Genomic DNA, 7,364 nt, shown 5'->3' with positions numbered 1-7,364 from the left:
TTGGGGGGTTTCAATCAATGGTGGATGGTGGGGGGGCAGGGTTTTAATGAATGGTCGGGGCAAGATGAGGCAATCGATGAAAGGGATCGGAAGAGGTATTTGCAAAACAGCAGATGAATTTTCCCTCCTATGATACCTTTATGCTGTGTTTGGTTGAGGGATTTGAGGAGAGATTTGGAAAGGGAAATGGAAAAAGTAGGTGAAATGTGAATAAAATATGACTACATTTCACCTAATTTCACACGCTTTTTCCCTTGCTTTTTCAAATCTCTCCTCAAATCCTCCAACCAAACACAGCGTTATAGAGCTTCTCTGACTGTTATATATGCAAATAAAATTATGAAAATTTAATTTTTCATTTTCTGTTTGTGTGGACCATAAAGGGCAGGCTGTAAAAGTTTGTAGTAGGGTGGTTTTTCGGTCAGTGGCGGTGGAAAAACAAGCGGTCGGTGATGGTGGTTGGAAGAAAAAAGAGGCTGGCGCTGGAGGTCTGCTTTGTAAGTTGTGTTTATTTTCTCTACACGTGCTTCATTTTTTTGATTGCTTCTGTGATTGTATAGGGCTGAAGGTCTGCTTTGTAAGGTGTGTTTAGGTCTGCTTAGTATATTTCAATTGTATTGTCATTTCTATATCTGGTACATCATTGAAAGTAAAGTGGGACAGACGATGGTTATTGTTTTATTATCTACTTATTTGATATTTTTGAAGGGTAAAAAGGTAAATTTATATTATCTGTTAACAGTGATAAGAATTTTTATAATTCATATATATAAATATATATATATATATATTTAAGATAACCTCAAAAGCCACCAATACTATTAAAGAGGAAATAATTTTTTCCATTCAAACTCGTGGTGGATCAAAATCAAAAGTTAACCTACTTAGACAATGTGCCGCATAATTGATTTCTCTATAAATACGTGAGACCAATGATAAATGAAATTACAAAAGAAGTGCCTGAGTAACGCCCACATAATAACCATAACAAGGCAAATTATCCGCCTTTCCCCGAATTGCATACACAATATTTATAGAATCTCCTTTAAGTAGAATATCACCCAAACCCAAATCACACCCAAATTGAAGCACTTTGACCACACCCAAGGCTTTCATACAGTCAACATTCTCCAGATAAGGAATTTGACCATAGAAGCAATAACCGTCCCATTATAGCCATGAACAATTATCCCAATACTAGCAACCACTTGGGCCTTCCGTACCGATCCATCAAAATTCAATTTAAAGACACCCTCTCTTGGCACAAGCCATCATCGAAGCCGCACTCGATGCACTGGAATTTGACTACAGTGTTCGGCTTGAGCATACTCTATCACATACTTCTCAGCAAAAGACAACCTCATTCACAGTCCGCTTATTTTCAAAAATAACCGAGTTCCTATGATTCCATAAGCACCAACAAATAGTAATAAATAAACTCATCAGCTCAATATCATACTTGGCCATAAGATTGCAAACCCACTCAAAAGCAATTGGTAATAGGCATAGAGTTGATAACCATAAAGATCGAGCTAGACATCCAAACTTGCATCGCAAACCAAAAATTGTGAAAACAATGGCCCACTGTTTCAACCTCATCTCCACACCACGTACATAAATCCATATTCACAATATGGCGTTTCCGCAAGTTTGCCCGAACTGGTAACAACCCAAGACACATTTTCCAGCCGAAGATCTTGATTTTATTCGGAATACGAAGCAGCCATAGAGTGCGCCAAAACTATTTTTTTAACATGCCATCATCAGAGGATACACCGTGGCCATCTGAGTGGCTCATTTCCACACACAAATGATGCACCGATCGCACAGAAAACTCTCCATTCCACGTAAAGTGCCAAACCAATTTATCCGAAGGTAATGTTGGGCAAAGAGGAATGCGTCGAATAGCTTCAACATCAATACCCAGAAATTGTTGAGTAAGAAACACATGGTTCCAGCCACCATTCTAGGAATCTATCAAGGCACTAACCGTCGCATTGTCCGGGGAGTCGATGGTGGCAAAATTACCTTAAAAGAATGTTGCTGTGGAACCCATTTATTGTATAATTTTTTTCTCGTTTGAAGAAGGCTAAGTGTTGAGTTTTAAATATTAAGGAGGTAATTAAAAAATGAGTTATAATTGAGGGGGGTTTAGTGTAATCTCCCCTTAGTATATTTATTGGTAAATTAATAGTGTTTCAAACATTATTGTTTGATTTTAGGAGCAGAACCACGTGCTGCTTTCTTCTATATATATATATAATTTTTTTTTGGTTGAGTTTTGTTACATTTTTCTATTTTATCACCCTAGTTGTAGTTTTAATGACGTGTTAAGGGAGTAGAACTTTATATAATTAAGTATGTAACAAATAAAAAATTGAAACTAATCATTTCACATTATTAGAGGTGAAATTATGGGGATTTTTTTTTAAATTTCAAATATTTTTTATTTTTTCTTATAATTGAGTATCCGAACCAATTTTTGCGCATCCCAATTAATCGCCGTGAACTAATCTCATCGCCTTTAAAGCCAGAGCTGCTTTCTTCTTGCAAACAAACTTACCTAGATCTATCCCAACCCAAACTCTCTCTCTCTCTCTCTCCCTCTTGTTTCTTGTTTCTTGTTTCTTGTTTCTTTTCTCTCCAACAAGATGTATAGCGTAAAAGGACTCGTTGATTCAGGTTTTCATCAGTCAGCTATTCCATCCAAGTTTATTATTGCGTCCTCGAGTCAAGAAGATGATATAGTCCTCTCCCAAGAAGAAGCAATCCCAACCATTGATTTTTCCCTACTAACTTCTGGTGATCCTGATCAACGATCCAAAGTCATCCAAGATACTGGCAACGCATGCCGCGACTGGGGATTCTGTATGTTATTTTTTAATTTTCTTGCTAGCTAAATCTGGGAGAAGAATATCAGCTCCATTCTATATATATGTTGGAACACCTTGGTCCAACAAACAAATTTGAACACCTTGGTCCAAATAATAATAATAATAATAATTATGCCACATAAAAAAAAATCACATAATTAAAAGTGGATATTAGTTCGTTCCGCTTCTCTGTCAGTTTTTTTTTTTTTTTCGAAGCTTGAGTGGCTGCATTCTTAGGTAATCAATCATGGTGTGCAAGAGAAGTTGATGGATGATATGGTAAAGGCAAGTAAAAGTTTTTTTGATATGAGTGAGGAGGAAAAGGGAGAGTACAACGGGAAGCAATTATTTGCTCCAATAAGGAGTGGTACAAGCTTTAATGTCCTTGTTGATAAGTCATTGTTTGGAGGGATTATCTCAAGGTTCATGTTCATCCCCACGTCAATTCGCCTAATAAGCCAGCCTGCTTCACGTACCTTGACTTTTTTTTTTTTCCTTCTTTTTTTTCTTTTTCCTTCAAAAAATGATTCATTCTGTTTGGTTTTGTGTTTCGAAAACAGTTTTTAAATTTTTTTTTTCATGTTTTATTGATTTTAGGGGGAAAAAATTCTTATTTTAGTCAAAAAAAATTTAGATGGATAATGTACTCTTTTTTCATTTTTTCTTTTTGTCAATTGATAGAAAATTAAATTAAATTAAATTAAGCAATACATTAAATTAAAAGGATATTTACACGCAATTTCTAATTTATAAACTTATATTCCATTAAGTTCTAACTAAGATTTTTTGAATCTTTAAATTCCATTAAATTTTTAATAGTCGGAATTACCCTTCAAATAATGATTGTTCATCATTTATGATTACTATAAATGAATATGATGATTTGACATTTATTTTGATTCAAAACTTTAAAATATCAACTTTCAAATTAAAAAAAAAAATTATGTGCAAAAAATAAATAAATAAAACGGTTTGTTTTTTTTTTCTGAAAAAATTGAATTATTATTTGTGCAAAACTGAAAAATTTTGTGTTTATTAAAGAAGCATGATGGTAGAACATTGATGTGTAAAACTAAAGGAAAAAAAAACTATAAAAAAGAAAAAAAACTGTGTTTGGTTTGAGTTTTTTGGATTAAATTTTTTGAAAACTGAGTTTTTTTATTTTTGTGTTTTTTGTTTTTAGTGAATATTTTTTAAATTCTAAACATTTATTTTACTTTTTTAGATGCACCTTACTTAGATGTATCCAAAAAATAAAAAATCTGTGAAAAAATATTTTAAAAAATTAATAAATATATAAAAATACAAAAAATGTACTGAATTCTCGTATTTGTTTTGTATTTGTGATATTTTGTGAATTTTTAAAAGATTTTTTTCAATTTTTTTTTTTTTACTTTTTAGGTATATTTATGTTAGGTATGTCTAAAAATTAAAAAAAAAATTGCTTAAAATATTTAAAAAATCAATAAAAACAAAAAAAAACACGAAAAATAAGAAAGTAGAATTTTCTGAAAAGTGTTTTTGAAAAATGATAACCAAGCATAATGTTCTTAGTTTTAAAATTGAAAAAAACTGCTCATGTTATCTATTTTATATGTTCTCGATTTTATTGGATAGTTAAATCAAACAAATAAATAAATGGTCTTGATTTGATCTAGGCTTGCCTCAATACCTCTTCTAGTAACTAGGTATCCCAGAAACTTACCAGACCCAACTCCAAATGTGCATTTCAAAGCATTAAGTCAGAGCTGATATGTTCTAAGAATATCGAAAACTGCCTTCAAGTCGGCCAAGTGATTCTCAGGTTCTTTGGTCTTCATGACAATGTCATCAATGTATACTTCCACTGTTTTGCCAATTAGATGTCTGAACATCTTGATCACAAACCTCTAGTAGGGTGTTCCTATATTTTTCAACCCGAAAGGCATTACTCTGTAGTATACAACCCTTTTGTGGTAATAAATGCAGTCTTCTCCTCATCAGAGGGTACATTGCTATCTGGTGGTATCCCCTGTAAGCATCTACGAAGCTCATCCTTTTATGCCCTTAAGTGGCATCTACTAATTGATCAATCTTGGGCAGTGGGAAATTGTCTTGGAGACAAGCCTTATTCAAGCTGGTGAAGTCCACGCAGACCCTCCACTTCTCATTCTTTTTTTCACAACAACTGTGTTTGACAACCAAGTTGGATAGTTTACCTCTCGAATGGCCTTGGCCTCCAACAATTTGTCCACTTCCTCCTCTATTGCCTCTACATGAACCAATGTCGGCCTCTTTGCTCGCTGAATGACAGGTTTAGCCGACCTGTCTACATTTAGTCTATAGCAAGTGACATCAGGATCAATGCCAGGCAACTCGTATGGCGTTTAGGCAAATACCTTTATGTTTGCTTATAAGAATGACTCTAATTCCCTTTCCTCCTCTTGGCCAGTCCTAAGCCGAGAAGGAAGAAGCGCTCTTCATCACCTTGTTAGACTAGAATTTTCTTTAAGGCTTCCTCGCTTTTGTCGGCCAGCTCTTTCCGACATTATCCAGGACCTCCATGTCCTCGTCCTCAATTTCTACTGTTTCTGCCTTTTGCACGTTGCAGGTGGATTTCATTACTGCCATGGAGCAATTCTTTCCCTGCACCTGATCCCGTCTAACCTCCTCAATTCCATGCTCTGCTGGGAACCGCAACAGCTGGTGAAGTGTTGAGGGAACAACCCTCATTGCGTGTAACCATGGCCTTTCCAAGATAACACTGTTAGAGGAGGGAGTGTCAATTACTGTGAACTCTATGCTTACCTTCTTGGTGCTTGCCTACACCTCAAAATTTATTGCTCCAAGCGACCAGGTCGGCATTCCATTGAACCCAACCATTGGGCTGTTGGACTGTTCCAGATCATCTCGGTGTAGGTCGAGCTCCTTGTAACATCTAACATACATGATGTCACAAGAGTTGCCTTGGTCGATCAGAATGTGTTTTACCTGACATTCTCTAATCTTGAGGGTCACTACCAGAGCATCGTTGTGTGGATGCTGCACCATATCTAGGTCTGCTTCAGTAAAGGACACCATTGGTCCTTGGCACTCGTCTGTCCTAGGCCTCTTTTGCTAGACTTGATACACATGTTGTAAGTGTTTCACCCTCTGAGTCTCCCCACGTACCTCGTTCTCATTGACTCTTAAGTGAATCACATTGATCACCCGAGGTTCGTCTACTTACGGTTGCGGTGCTGGTAGAGGTGGTGCTGCCGGTGCTTGGGGCAACCTTGCTTGTTCTTCCCTTGTTCTGGCCTTATCTACTAGGTCCCTTAAGTGACCTTGTCTAACCAGATCTTCCAAATGCGCTTTTAGGGCTCTATAACCCTGCGTCAGGTGTCCATCTTCATTGTGATAAGCACAGTGCTTCTCTAGACTTCTCCCTATAAATTCGCCAAGGATCCTCTCCGACGCTCTATAATACGGTTGGTTCCTGATCCTTACTAGAACTTTACAAACCAAGATTCGAAACACAGTGGTGACTACCTGTGCAACCCTTAGTTCTGTTTCTTATCTATTAAATCTAGTATTACCTTGGCCTCACTTCGGCGAGCCATTTCTGTTTTCCTGCTTCAATGCCTTTGCTCCCAATGTATCCTCCTCTACTCTGGCATATTTCTCGATCCTTGCCATGAGCTCCTCCATACTCTTTGGCAGAGTCTTTGCCAATGACTTTCGAAGCATGCAGTCATCCTCCAAGCCGTTCTTAAAAGACATGACCGCTAACTCTTGGTTGCATCCTGGTATTCGGTTAAACACCTTGTAATACCTTTTGACATAAATCCTCTCGCCAATTTTCAGAGCCATTAGGGAGTCTACCCTCAACGGCTGCAATTTGTTTGTAACAAACCTGGCCACAAATATCTCGGTCAGGCCTTCCCAACTCTTCACAATTCCTTTCGGCAACTTGTGAAACTAATCTGATGTAACTTCCCTAAAAGGATGAGGGGAACACCTTGCAAAACAATGGTTCATTCCCAGTATGCAGTGCCACTGAATTCAAATATAAGCTGACATGAAAGTTCGGATCGGACTTACAGTTATATATTTGGAATCTCGGCATATGGAACCTTTTCGGGGCCTTGAACTTATCGAACTCCACTGAGAATAGTGTTATCGGCTTGACCGGAGATGTGACCTTGGCATTCTGCTGCTTCCTTTGGAGGTAGTCCCTCAAATCCTCCTTAGTCCGATAAGAAGCTCGGCTGTCAACGGATTTTAGCCTTTTTGGTGCGCTGCTGCTGGCATCATTATGAGTCCTCTTGGACTTCTCTTCATGCACCGTGTCAAAACAAAGTTCCTTCCCCTGAACATGCCGATGTTCTTTGACATAAGTTTCCTGAGTCCGAGGTGTCCTTTAAGAGTCTCCTCTTCTTGACTTTGCTCGCCCGGTAACCCGTGAAGGCCGATGTAAGTGTTCTTTCACCTTGTCATACTGAGGGACTGTTGGGATTGTTTTTTGCCTCC

The sequence above is a fragment of the Camellia sinensis genome, chromosome 6 (genome assembly GCF_055761805.1).
Source record: "Camellia sinensis isolate YWXY chromosome 6, ASM5576180v1, whole genome shotgun sequence".
NCBI classification, from domain to species: Eukaryota; Viridiplantae; Streptophyta; class Magnoliopsida; order Ericales; family Theaceae; genus Camellia; species Camellia sinensis.
The sequence above is the reverse complement of the archived record's forward strand: the minus strand, read 5'-3'. Positions refer to the sequence as shown.